This window comes from Chelonia mydas, chromosome 6 (genome assembly GCF_015237465.2).
Source record: "Chelonia mydas isolate rCheMyd1 chromosome 6, rCheMyd1.pri.v2, whole genome shotgun sequence".
Lineage (NCBI taxonomy): Eukaryota > Metazoa > Chordata > Testudines > Cheloniidae > Chelonia > Chelonia mydas.
In genome coordinates, this window is record NC_051246.2 from 129242824 (window position 1) to 129256819 (window position 13996).

General features: G+C 41.6%; 1 protein-coding gene and 1 long non-coding RNA gene across 3 annotated transcripts in view; one reads left to right on the forward strand and one right to left on the reverse strand.

Moving 5' to 3' along the window:
- Positions 1-13996, forward strand: part of MDGA2 (MAM domain containing glycosylphosphatidylinositol anchor 2) — a 647298-nt gene that overhangs the window by 169285 nt on the left and 464017 nt on the right. The gene's annotated exons all lie outside the window — the stretch shown is intronic.
- Positions 8497-13496, reverse strand: LOC122466242. The gene is made up of 3 exons (XR_006291614.1): positions 13225-13496; positions 9580-9692; positions 8497-8880 (listed from the first exon to the last, which is right to left on the reverse strand). It is a non-coding gene; the product is annotated as an uncharacterized LOC122466242 (long non-coding RNA).

Genomic DNA, 13996 nt, shown 5'->3' on the forward strand with positions numbered 1-13996 from the left:
CGAAATGAGGTCTTAGGCACCTAAAACGGGGACCTAGGCTCCCAGCATCCTTTTTTGCATCCACACCAAAATGTTTAGGGCCTGTGACGGCATTCTAGCATGGGGCTTGCTTTATCTGTGTAAAGGTGGCTCCGCTGCATTGTCTCCAAAGATTAATGCTACTCCATGAGCTTCTGACACAGTTTGCGTTGCTCCCACCTCCTGAGATAGAAAAGCCCAAGCTGGCTTTGAATCTCTCTTGAATCTCTGTTCTCCTTCACCTGCTGAGATGGAAGAGCACCATGGGGGCTCTGCTCGAAAGGTCAGCATCCGCCTATGGCTGATGTTCTGGGATGGGAAGGAGAGGAAAAAAAGAATGAGGACTCCAGAAATGTGGAGGTAGGCCAACTAAAATAAACTAAAGACTAATTACTGATTTGAGCCAGAGTCTTGGAAATACAGCTGACGATAGTCAGAGTATCAATGGACGAGAAAAGCCAAAATGACAGCCCGTTCTTTTTACAATGACCGCATTAGTGTGCAGAAAGGCTCCCCTTATTCCCAGTGACTAGAATATATATTGCAAACTGCGCGTATGCATTTGTATCCAGTTATTATCATTGGTTATGTTTTTAATTTGGACTCAGCAAGCATCTTTGGGGAGACTGTAAATAATCTGATGATGTATAATTATTATATTAGTATTGCAATAGTTAAAGCATAGTGCCCAGAATTAGTCTAGCAAGCACTGCTTTCTGCACAATGATTAGAATCTCAAAATGGTCTCGTCACAGAAGTTGGCAAGGTTCCTGGCTCTGAAGTTTTCCTTTTTATTCAAGGACTGACTTGAGCCAGATGCAGATTTGACATCAAGCCATTAGCGGAGACAGCTGCTTTAAATGCTACCTTTTCTTCAGGACTGAGTAGAGCTGGACTCACTGGTTGTTTCCAGAACATATGCATTAAATACAAATGTGGTGTCATTAAAGGCTATGTGAATTAAATTGTCAGAGAATATTCCCTAAATCCAAACTAAGGTCCCAGCTAAAATACAGGAAGAGGACAGTGGTGTTTTGTGACTGAAATTAATTAGTGACTTTAGAGAGACATATATTTTAGTTGTCTGAATCTAAAGGAAAAACTCAGAAGACAACCATCTTCTGATTCTTTTTATGACCTTAACTAGGCCTGTGCTGCCTGTGTGTTTAAAAATTACCTCAGAAAAAAAAGAGACCTGGTTTTCCTCGGTCCTGCTTATAATCTCAGATATCTGAAATGAAATAAGTTCTGGGATAAGTTCCTTACAGGCCCTGTGGCGTGTCACAATGCATAAATCTTCTCCTAGACTGCTATTGTACCTATGAAACAGAGCTAAACACTGAAAAGGTGGTGTGTTGCTTTTCCTTACTTTTCCATGTGATGAACCTGGAAAAATAGGTAGGGCCTTTTCCTCACAGCTCTGTGTTACTCACATGGGTGAGAGCAGTTTTATTCCTGTTTATCAGCTATTTTAAAAAGCAAGAAGAACAAAAAGGAAGTTTTCTTGCAGCTTATACAATAACATATACACAGTGGGGAGTCGGAAATTGGAACATTGAGGAAACTTTAGTGACATAATTTTTTGAAAGACCTTGTACTCTCCTACCAGTCCACATCTGGCTGGGAACAGGGGACAACTCCTGACCATGGGCTTGGTCACCTACAGCTCTCCTTAGACTTATTCCTCTCAGGATTTAGCCTTGAATTTGTGGCGGATTTTGTGGGAGCAGAGAGAGAACAAACATAGGCACCATGTGCTTTGTCAGAGAGCTAGAGAATGACCATCTTGCTAGGAGGAGAAGTGTGGCCTAATAGGATAAAGTGCTACCCTAGACTCAGAAGACATGGTTTCTAGTCCTACCTATGTAAGAACGGGGTAGCATTAATCTAAAATTTCTCAAACAATGAATCTTGGATCTTGTTAGGAACTGGAGGAGCAAGAACTCATGTGAATTTAACCTAGTTCTAGAGGACTGCTTCTAAAGTAGGGAAATCAGAGCAGCTCTTATGGTTTTCTATGTCTATGCAGAGCCTCACCCCATGGAGAACCATAAGCGGGGTCCTAGGAAGGGCAAGGATGGTGCTGGGGTTGCAGCTAACCTTCCTTCCCTGTGAGACAGGTGAAATCTGTGAGGTGTGATTTAGCCCCATGAGTTCAACTCTGCAGGGCTCAGAGGGAGCCATGACAAGCCTTGGAGAAAATTGACCTAAAATGGATTTTCTGTACATTAAAAGGTCTCCAGTTTAAGCTTCTGGTCTTGTGTATGGGAAAGAGGAACTCTCCAGTTTCTAGTGACACAAAGGTCCTGAGCCAGATCCTCAGCTAGCATGAGCCAGTGTAGCTGTATGATAAGAGATATGGAGCTGGTCCCTGGATTTTAGCTGTGCAGTGAGATATAGGACATTAAACAAATCACTGGTCGAAGAGGGAATGTTAGGGTGGGCCTGGGTCGGCGTAATTTTGGGGATGAAATTCCTCATTTTTGTGGGGGAAAGAAGGAAACGTTTATCTGGTAGGTTCATTTAAAAATGGTAGCTGCTTGAAACTGTCCTGCACTTTGGAATGTTAAGAGAAAACTCGGAGTGATGGCTTAGTGGGCACAGGGCAGTTGAGACAGACAGAGGTCTCTGATCATAAATTTTTCAGCAGTTGATCGCATGACTCTGTATTTAATCACAATCCCTTGAGAAGACCCCTGCATTGCACACTTGTGGCTTCACAGTTCACAAGTTGTGCAGACATCCCAGATTTGTAAACAAAAGCGTTAATACACAACACCATCACATATTCTCTCTCTGCACATGCATGCATGTGCACGTACACGTACACACACACGTCATTATGCAGGAGTTCTACAACTGGATCCTGTGAAAGTTGACGTCAAGCTGTGACATAAATTACTTTTTCCCTCAAAACCAAAACTCTAAGATCATTCAAAATAGCAGGCTGAGAATTTTCTACAGTTGCTAATTTACTGCGAGAAAGTATTACCTGTTGAAATCCCCACAGGTTTTGTTTATCCTTCACTTTCTCACAAATGCTGATTAGAGAAAGAAGGTTTTGCTAATTTTTTGGAGAAAATCATTTTCTTTTGCTGATAATTTAATCCATGGATTAAATCTGACCCACTTCTCTCAGTGTCATTATCTCACCTCAGATATTTATAATCAAAAAGTCTCTTTCTCTATTGTATTTATGCTCCAAGTGCTTGGAAGATTATGCATAATTATGTGACAAAGACACTTGGGATGGTGGAATCTAAAAAGATAATTTTTATCTGTCAAAGAGTTTTGTATTCCTTAAATCAAGAGAGGTCTTGATGCAACCTCCACAAAGGAGCAGACTCCTACTGCTTAAAGTTCACTAGACGGTTGGGTTGGTTCTGGTGTTTTGGTTGTTCACCTTATGTTGTAAAGTCCTTCAACATGAAGGACTGGGGATAGTGTCATTGTTTCATTTGCATTATTCTCCATTGGTCATGCAAAGCACACATTCCTTCACTGCACAATAAATTCTTAAAGTAGTAGACGTTAAAAATAATCAGCATCTAACCATCTTCCTATCACTCTCAAGCCTTCGTGAAATTTACAGACATGGTAGAACATTAGACTTTATAGACAACAAACCATTTTATCCAAATGTATGGGAAAATAATTAATGGAGAGAAGAAAAAAAGATGAAAATCTGCCTTGAATTCTCCTTATCAAATATTTGTGGTTAGAAGAAGCATTGAAGGAATGAATATGATGAATACTTCCCCAATATATTATTCCCCTCTCCGCTACTACCATACTATTTTCAAAGATACTGGCTCAGAAAAAGAAACAGGGAGATTTTGCAAATGAATTTAATGAAGATATTTTCCTTGTGAAATTAATAGATTTTAAGACCAGGGGGGACGATCTGAGCTATAGCAAATAATTTAAAAATAATGTGTGAGCCAGCCATCAAACATATGGTCCCCAAGCAGCTACAATTTCAGTAACACACACAAACCAGTGGCCCTTAAAACCATCCTAAAGCACTCAAGACTTGATTGTCTAGGCCTCCATCCTGCCAAGGGTAGTTCTTTTGCAATATTCCCCTAATTTGATATTTGTAATTGCAGGACATGTTGTGAAGTTTTTGCACTTAGAGTTTGATTGTAAGGGAGTTATAAATCAGATCGGCTTTGTAGGCATTGGGTCTGGGCACAATTTTACTTCAGTTCATTTGCATTTTGTCCCATAGGATAAAATGTCACTATTTATATTGGTAATGAATTCAGAAAACAGTTTTGAAATACGACTTCTTCATGATGCATAGCTATTAGAAATGGTTTAGTTTGCTGGCTGTGTGAGTGTGAGTGTGTGTGTGTGTGTGTGTCTGTATACAGTCTCAGTGTTATATGTAAAACAGAGAGTGGGGTCTTATCTGGGTGGGGATACAAAAATAAATCTATTTCTGAACCTCTGTTTGCAGTAGCTCTGATTTTTACAGGATTTGAATTCTTCAGAGCATGGAGATAAGATTTTGAAGAGCTTCTGAGAAGTCTTATGAATGGAATGCCTCCAAGCTACTAAAAGCAATACCAACTTTGCAAAATACTTACAGAGAATACAGATCAGGCATATCTCCCATTTATACTCTGGGATATACCTGGTCTGTCAGATATTTTTCATTGTTAGTGTGTCTTTGAACTTACACTGATATCACCATGAGAAAAGCATTTGAAGAGAAACGGACATTCACCGTAGGATGATCATCAACTACTTAAACTTTGCATGTCTGGTATTTCACTAAGGTTGCTCTGCTGCATTCGCCGTTTGTAACTGTTTGACCATGTTGTATTTCATTAACCTTCATTCATTAGCTTGCTACACTGAATGTATTTCGGTGCCCTCCTCCCAGATACATTAACTATTTCACTCTTTTCAGTCATTTTCTCCATCACTCAGCTTTTGTATCCTGCATATTAGCTGCAGTTTCATTGTTGTTTTGTGGACTTCATTCTGTGTATCATGTTTTCTTACAAATTAGGGCCCAAATTTTCCAAAGTGTGTGCATCCAACTTCTGTCTGTGCAGCACCCAAAGTGTGCACAACCCCAACTAACATATGCAACTCATTGGCAAAGTCTGTCATCTCCTCCTCTAGTGGCTGGGCCACCTAGAGGATAATAGCTTACTGTTGCTACCAATTAATAGCATCGCTCCTTTAGCTTTACAGGTCTGTGTTATAGCACTAAAATTCCTGCCTTCAATCCCTCCTGCCAACCTGTCAAAAGTATAACAAGGTCCAATGGCTGGAAGTTGAAGCTAGACAAATAAGGCACAATGTTTTAACAGCGATGGTAACTAACCATTGGAACAACTTATCCCAAGGATTGTGGTTGATTCTTCATCCCTGGAAATTTTTAAATCACGATTGGATGTTTTTCTTTAAAAGATATGCTTTAGTTCAAGCACAGATATTGGTCTTGAAGCAGGGATTAATTCAAGAAAGTCCTATGGCCTGGGTTGTACAGGGGATCAGACTAGATGACCACAAAGATCCCTTCTGGCTTTAAAATATATGAATCTATGAAACCCGTTTGGGGTAGGTGGTGATCATATGCACATCAGGCACTGACTACACTGAGAAGCACATGCATAATTTTGTCTGCACCCGTTTGAAAATGTGTCTAAATATTTGGCATAAATCCATCTTAATGTACCATGTGTTCACTGTGTTAGTGTGTGACTTTCATAGTACATGTGTCCTCATGTTTACTGGGTAGGACTGAGCATTTTCTTAAAACTACTTTTGAGCAAAACCAAGGTAGTGGATGTATAGCATAAGGGCCAGGTGTCTGTGTCCATTCTGTAATCAAAACAACCCTCTAATTAGTATTTTTCCTTTAAACGACAACATTGCTTTTTACCTTGCAAGCATTCCAGTGACCTTTTCGTAGTTCTCACTGAATAATCTGTACCATCCAGGAATTTGCCCTCTAATGGGTTGCTGTTGCATTTTAGAATGGATGTCAAGGTTTATTTTAATGCATTTTATTAATTAATTAAGTACGATTTTTCCCCTCTGTGGCTCAGTGGCAGCAGCACGGGCACTGAGTTCCTCCTCACTTGCTCTGACAGGCAGGAAGTCGCTCAATCAGCATTCAGGATTTTCCCGCTCTTTGGGGCTCCCTCCTTTGGCTTCTCTAGTTTGACGCCTGCCTCTCTCAGAATACCATGGAGGAAGGCATCCTCCGTGGCTGCGTCTTCCTGCCATTTTGTCTCTCTGCAAGAAAAGGCTAAAGAAAGAAAACCCCAACCCTGGGCCTCGTTCATGTTGGGGATTAAATGGTTTTTATTCACTGATTTAGGGAACCTTCCCTCCCCACCTTAGAATCATAGAAGATTAGGGTTGGAAGAGACCTCAGGAGGTCATCTAGTCCAACCCCCTGCTCAAAGCAGGACCAATCCCCAACTAAATCATCCCAGCCAGGGCTTTGTCAAGCCAGGCCTTAAAAACCTCTAAGGATGGAGATTCCACCACCTCCCTAGGGAACCCATTCCAGTGCTTCACCACCCTCCTCATGAAATAGTGTTTCCTAATATCCAACATAGACCTCCCCCACTGCAACTTGAGACCATTGCTTGAAACCACCTTGGTGGAGTCAATTTCTGGCATGTAATGGACAAAAACAGCTGCTCTATTTCCCTGCAGAGGAGAGAGAGGAAGCTATTCATCTGTATAAGCAGTGTGGTTTTGTGGAGTATGGGGCCACATTCCCATGGGAGGGTGGTCTAAATGAACAGGACAGCCTACAACTCACAGGTGTGTGTGTGTGTGTGGGGGGGGGACTAATCTTCTCAATTGGAGGCTCGTTGGAGCAGCCAAGAAGGCATTTAACTACCAAGACCAGGGAGGGTACTTACGGAGGCAAAGGCGGTACCAACACAGACTCCGCGTGTCCTGAACCAAGTGAATACAAAGAGAAGAAATACTTCAAATTTTTCATACCAGTGCTAGGAATGTGGGTGATTAGAGGAACTGCAAATCCTCATTCATCAGAAGAACTTTGATATAACTGGCATTGCTGAAAGCTGGTGGGACAATCAGAATGATTGGAACATTAAAATCAGTACTTATAGCCTGTTCAGAAAGGAGAAAGTGGGTAAAAGAGGTGTTGGGGGGCGTGGGGCACACTACATTAAAAACACCCATTATCTGTTTTAGAATTACAGATAACTTAGAACCACGGTGTCTTAAATGCATGTGGATCAATGTACTAGCTAACAAAGCCCAGGAGCAGGCACCGGATGGGAGGGTGTTACGGACCATCAAATCAAACCAGAGAACAGGATGACTTACTCCCTAAACACCTGTCTGTAATGTGGAAAGACAAATGTGGAGTTATTGGGGAGTTCACTTCGGGAGAAATATGCTGGAAGTTTCATGCAGCCAGTAATAAAATATCATTAGAATTTCTAAAAAAATATAGATGATTTTTTAAAATACAAAAGGCATTGCACCCAGCACAAAGTAATGGCTAAAGAAGAATTAAAGGAGAGGAACATAATTAATGCCAGATAACATGGTTTTCTGTAAAATAGGTCTTGTCAAACAAACCTGATTTCATTCTTTCACGAGATTACAAATTTGGTTGGTTTCAGAGTAGCAGCTGTGTTAGTCTGTATTCGTAAAAAGAAAAGGAGGACTTGTGGCACCTTAGAGACTAAACAATTTATTTGAGCATAAGCTTTCGTGAGCTGCAGCTCACTTCATTGGATGCATGCAGTGGAAAATACAGTGGGGAGATTTATATACACAGAGAACATGAAACAATGGGTGTTACCATACACATTGTAAGGAGAGTGATCACTTAAGGTGAGCTATTACCAGCAGGAGAGCGGAGGCGGGGAAACCTTTTGTAGTGATAATCAAGGTGGGCCATTTCCAGCAGTTGACAAGAACATCTGAGGAACGGGGGGGGGGGGGGGGGGGGAATAAACATGGGGAAATAGTTTTACTTTGTGTAATGACTCAACCACTCCCAGTCTTTATTCAAGCCTAAATTAATTGTATCCAGTTTGCAAAGTAATTCCAATTCAGCAGTTTCTCATTGGAGTCTGTTTTTGAAGTTTTTTTGGTGAAGAATTGCAACTTTTAGGTCTGTAATCGAGTGACCAAAGAGATTGAAGTGTTCTCCAACTGGTTTTTGAATGTTATAATTCTTGACATCTGATTTGTGTCCATTTATTCTTTTACGTAGAGACTGTCCAGTTTGGCCAATGTACATGGCAGAGCGGCATTGCTGGCACATGATGGCATAGATCACATTGGTAGATGCGCAGGTGAACGAGCCTCTGATAGCATGGCTGATGTGATTAGCCCTATCAATGGTGTCCCCTGAATAGATATGTGGACACAGTTGGCAACAGGCTTTGTTGCAAGGATAGGTTCCTGGGTTATTGGTTCTGTGGTGTGGTGTGTGGTTGCTGGTGAGTATTTGCTTCAGGTTGGGGGGCTGTCTGTGAGCAAGGACTGGCCTGTCTCCCAAGATCTGTGAGAGTGATGGGTCGTCCTTCAGGATAGGTTGTAGATCCTTGATGATGCGTTGGAGAGGTTTTAGTTCAATTTGGTTGGTAAAGGTAACTGTGTAGGTGTAATAAATTTAGACTTTTGTAAGGCATTTGGCTTAGTGCTGCATGACCTTCTGATAAAAATAGCATGATGAAATATCAACAGAGGACATGTTAAATGGATTTAAAATGGCTAACTGATAGATCTCAAAAAGCAGGTGTCAGCAGGGAATCATTTTCAAATGCAGCTGTTTCTCGTGGGGTTCTGCAGGGATCAGTACGAGGCCTGACATTATTCAACATTTTCTACAGTGATCTGAAAGGAAATGTAAAATCATTGCTGATAAAATCTGTGGGTGATACAAACATTAGCAGAGTGATAAAGGAGGAGGACAGGGCAGTCACACAGAGTGATTCGGTTTGCTTAGTAAGCTGGAGACATTCAGACAAAATGTGGTTTAATGCAGCCAAATGCAAAATCTTACATCTAGGAACAAGGACTGCAGGGCATGCCTACAGAATGGGAGACTGTATCCTGGAAAGCAGTGACTCTGGAAAGGATATAGGGGTTGTCATGCTGTGTGGAGTGACTCACAACTGCGAGTGCCTACCTCAGTGTGGACTCTCAGAAATAGGGGAGATACCCCAAGCTGGTGGTATATTCTGTAATTAGATTTCACCAAGCCAGGAACAAATGTGCACTCCTGGATCACTATACCAGTCTTACCATGGAGTCACAGACAGTCCCCTTAGGCTCTCCAGCCTGTCTTGCCACTCAGACAAAGAACTGGGTGATAAAAGGTGATTTAAACCTAAAATCACACCACAGCAGGTTTCTCCCAGTCTCAAGAGACCAGACACTTAAATGAGACCAGTTTGTACTCCAGATCTTACACCAAAGACAATGCTGGCAGCCAAATCTACAGCAAACTAACTATAGGATTAGTAGCTAAGAGAAGGAAATGGGAGTTACAGAGAGGTTAAAGCAGGCAAAATATATGCACAGGTGAATCACCGTTTGTAACTCCAACTGGTGGCAGTGATGTGATAAACTGCCAGTTTCCCAAAAGTCTTTCGAGGTATCCAGATTGTCTCTGAGGATCTCCGCTTTGCATCTGGTACATTTCTCTATAAGAGTCCAAACAGTCAGGGATAAAGGATCTTTCTTTGAATCCATATTTATAGCTTCTTCTGACAGAAGATAAGCTGATAGTGTCTATACCCGTGTGGACTTTTTTTGTGATGATGATGAGTGAGGAATGCACTTAGCCTTTGCATAATACTTTGAAATTAGCATTTTCTGTTAAAGTCCTTAAGTCCTTCCTTAGCATTTCACAAGATTTCTTTGATGGGTTATTTAGACACAGGGGTATACACAATGTAAATGTTTGCTATTCCATTATAACAGGAACAGATAAGTGAAAACAATGCAAGTAACATTCCATTAGTTTTCATGAAGTTTAAACAACTGATTACCCACTTATTCATTTAACACTTTGATCTATACTAACACACAAGTGAATGGGCCTGGGGTTCTGACCTGAGCTAGCATCTGGTTTGCCAGCATTACAGGGGTGATAGGAGAGAAGCAACTGAACATGTGGTCCCAGTGCAACGCTGTGGCAAAAAGTGCTAAGGAGATCTTTGGGTGGATGAATGAGGGAGCAGGAGTAGGTGGGTGGTTTTACCTCTGTGTACAATGTTGGTGAGACCAATATTGGCATACTGTGTCCAGTTCTGGTGTCCGTGTTTTTAAAAGAAAGTTGAAAAATTAGACAGTGCAGACAAAAGAGACAAAAATTACGTGAGTGCTGGAGAAAATACTTTAGAGTGAGAGACCTAAAGAACTCCATCTGTTTAGTGTATCACTGAGAAGTGAGTTGATTGCGGTGCCTAAAGACCTTCACAGGGAGAAAATACCAGGTATTAAAGGGTTCTTCAACTGAGCAGAGAAAGGCATTACAGGAACCAATGGCTGGACCCTGAAGCCAGACAAGGTCCAGTTACAAATAAGGCACACATATTTAACAGTTGGAACCATTGGAACAAATGACAGAGGGAAATGGTAGATTTGCCTGGTCATGATGTCTTTGCATCAAGACTGGATGCCTCTCTGCAACATGTGCTTTAGTCAAACACAAGTTACTGGGCACCACACAGGGGTAACTGAGTGAAACTGAATAACCTTTTATATACAGGAGGTCCGACCAGATGGTTCCTTTTGGTTTTAAACTCTAGTACTCTATACATTGACTTCAACTGTTTCCCTCGGGGCTATGACTCGAGCATCTGGTCTTTCCCGATGAATACAGTTCACCCAGGTGAGTATTACGTTTGGACACTCAATCCACAATTCATTTCTTTCAAAGCTCTTTGTGAGGCCTGTGTCCTGCTTGTAACTGAAGAGGGGGAGTGCTCCTCATGTGCGTGGGGCTGTGGTTTGCAGTGTGGGGAAGAAGGATGGAGATTGGGACTAATTGGGGCTAGTCAGAATTAAACAGTGTGCTGTGACTGAGAGTGCCATACCAATCAAACAAAAAACTTTTCTTACTCTAATGAGTGGCTCTGTGGCCTAGGTGTGGGGCCTTTCCCTTAACTATGAGAGGTCACAAAATCCCTGATGTGTCTGTTTACATGGTGATACATCTATGGCTCATATAATTTTCCTCTGACATACAGGAGGTCAGACTAGATGATCGAATGGTCACTTCTGCTTTTAAAATTTCTACAGAACTTCACATAATTATTGTGCCTTACAAAGTTTCTGCCTCTGAGGTGTGGCCTGAACAGCCTTGGTCAGGTGCTCAGTGATGATGTTAGAGGCTTCTGGATCTGTTTCCTTTCAGCCCTGCTGTCTTTCCATGGTCTGATTCATGGATAAAGCACATGGTTGGTTGGTTTTTTCTTCAGCTAAACCAGTTTGCTCCTTTGGCTAACAGCAAGCAAGGAGAGACCAGCAGCACCCATTCAGGATAGAAGAAGACCAGGGAGGGGGCCAGAGAAACAAAAGAGAGAAAGGGGACAATTTAGCAGTTATTGGTTCTTATTCATCTCAATAGTTTGCAATACCCCATTTCAGCCACCCGGTAGTGCTGTGTGAAGCCATAAAGCACCAGCTGGCCCAGGTCCACTTGATTGATTCCAGAATGGTGGCTCCCAGCCAGGAACAGTACTGAGGCTTGTCTTGTGTTAGTAGATCCAGAGAACACCAGGCAGGCATTCCCCGAAGGTAAGAGAGTGCCTGGGTCTCTTTGTGGTGGGTGGGCGAATGGGCCAACGCTTCGGCAGTGAGTGTCCTGCAGCTGGTTTCAACTTCCTCTGTCACATTTCAGCAAAAGTGTTTGGTTTATGATAGAAGTGGGTTTGCTACTTTGGGTTTACTACTCTTGCTCTCCCAGGGGTGATTTTGCTCTGCCACAATTTCTGTTATTCAATACCAGTCCTGGGCAGCAGTTCATTAGGAGTGCATGCATATGGTAAAAAGAAAAGGAGGACTTGTGGCACCTTAGAGACTAACCAATTTATTTGAGCATGAGCTTTCGTGAGCTACAGCTCACTTCATCGGATGTAGCTCACGAAAGCTTATGCTCAGATAAATTGGTTAGTCTCTAAGGTGCCACAAATACTCCTTTTCTTTTTGCGAATACAGACTTACACGGCTGCTACTCTGAAATCATACATATGGTAGTTAGTTTGTGCAAGTACTCGCTACTTAGAACTGGCCAGCAAGTTGTAATGCAAAAGCCTAAGTGATTGGTGCATTGAAAATTGTAAATGCAGCAAAATAAGCCTGGATTCATTGGTCTGGAAATATCTGTGGTCAGCAGGCATTAACTAGGGGCAGTCTTGAGTCTACCACTATAGTTCAGTAAGATATCTTTTTGATAGCTTTAAAGAAATGCTTTTGAAACACTTTCTTTTCCCTAATATTTCAATTTTAAGGGTGTGTGTGTGTGTGTAAAATCACATATATAATGTTGATATCATTGTGATGCAGTGCAGGGCTGTGTGATAAACTGGATTAATCATGTACTTTTGACAGACACTGTAATACAAATAGTAATGTGGGTCTAAAGAAGGATCTTCGAAATGGATTCCACATTACCCAAGGAGTTGCTGTTTCTTCCTAGTTTGTCACAGGGTCTGCTCCTTAAATAACTTTCTGTATTCTTCAGAAGAATTACGCAAGCGTGTTAATGGAGGAGCTGCTAAATATCTGTTTAATATACAGTAATTGAGGCCAGTTCTGGATCTGGTGATTCTGTTTAAGCTCAGCAAGTGGTCTGAAGAGATGGCATAACCAACCCCCTCCAGGTATATTCCAGTAGGTACTTTAGCTTCAGGGCAGTAATTTCCCCTCTTCATCTTTTGGTATGTTTTTGTACATAATCAGTGCCTTCTTTTCATCTCATAATGAACAGTGCCCTCTCCTGAGCACTCATCACCTTGTAATTGTCACTTTCTTATAGCTGTATTCTGACATGATTACTGCATTCACATTTTTATTGTAGTAGTGACCGTTTTATTAAGCTGCTATAGTGCTATTCATTATCATTTGATAAACCACTCATTATCAGTCATTTTCCTTTGTTCCCCCACATCATATTTACCAGTATCTTGAATCATAATCACAGAGAGTATTTTAATATGCAATTCTTACTGTGTCTTTCATCTTCATTCACTCAACACTCCAAAAGAGCCCCACCGGTTTGGTCTTGATTCTGTTGGCCACAATTTTCTCACTGTCACTTGTTTTACTGGCTACCGGCCAGCGCGTTGCCTGCACTGTAAAGATGGATAAGCAGCTGCCTCCCTAACCAACATCAATGACTTTCCTTAGAAGATCTCGGAGATAATTTGTCCATTGTAGGTACACAAAAGACAAGCCATTCCTTCCTTCCTCCACAGAGACTGAATGTGTCATTTCCCTGCTGTACATAGTCCTTAGTGATCCAGTGAGTAACGCAACACATGACTAGCTAATGAGCAACCTATAAAAACCAGGAATGTCCAAGGAACCTTTACACTATCATGACTCTTTACTGATTGCTTGATGCTTAGTTTGGGAATCTAGATAATTAAAATGAACAACTCCGGTCCAATCTTTGGGTTCAGCCAAGTGGCTACTGGGCCAGGGCTTGGAAAATGGGGGCAAAGGTGGCTACCTTCTATCATTGTGTTCTTCCGCTCCCTGTGGCTATTGTGGGCCACGGTGACCTTCAGGGATGAAATATGTGTAAATCTTTGCGGGATCAGGCCATATGTTTTCAAGGAAATAACAAACAGGATTATATATGATGATAAAAGGGCGTCAGTTTTGTCCCATGAATAAAACATTATTGAGTGGGGTTTCTTAAAAATTAGCTTTTTCCTGAACTCAATAAACCATTGTTGTCTTATGAAACATTACGAACCTACGACCCAGTTCTGCG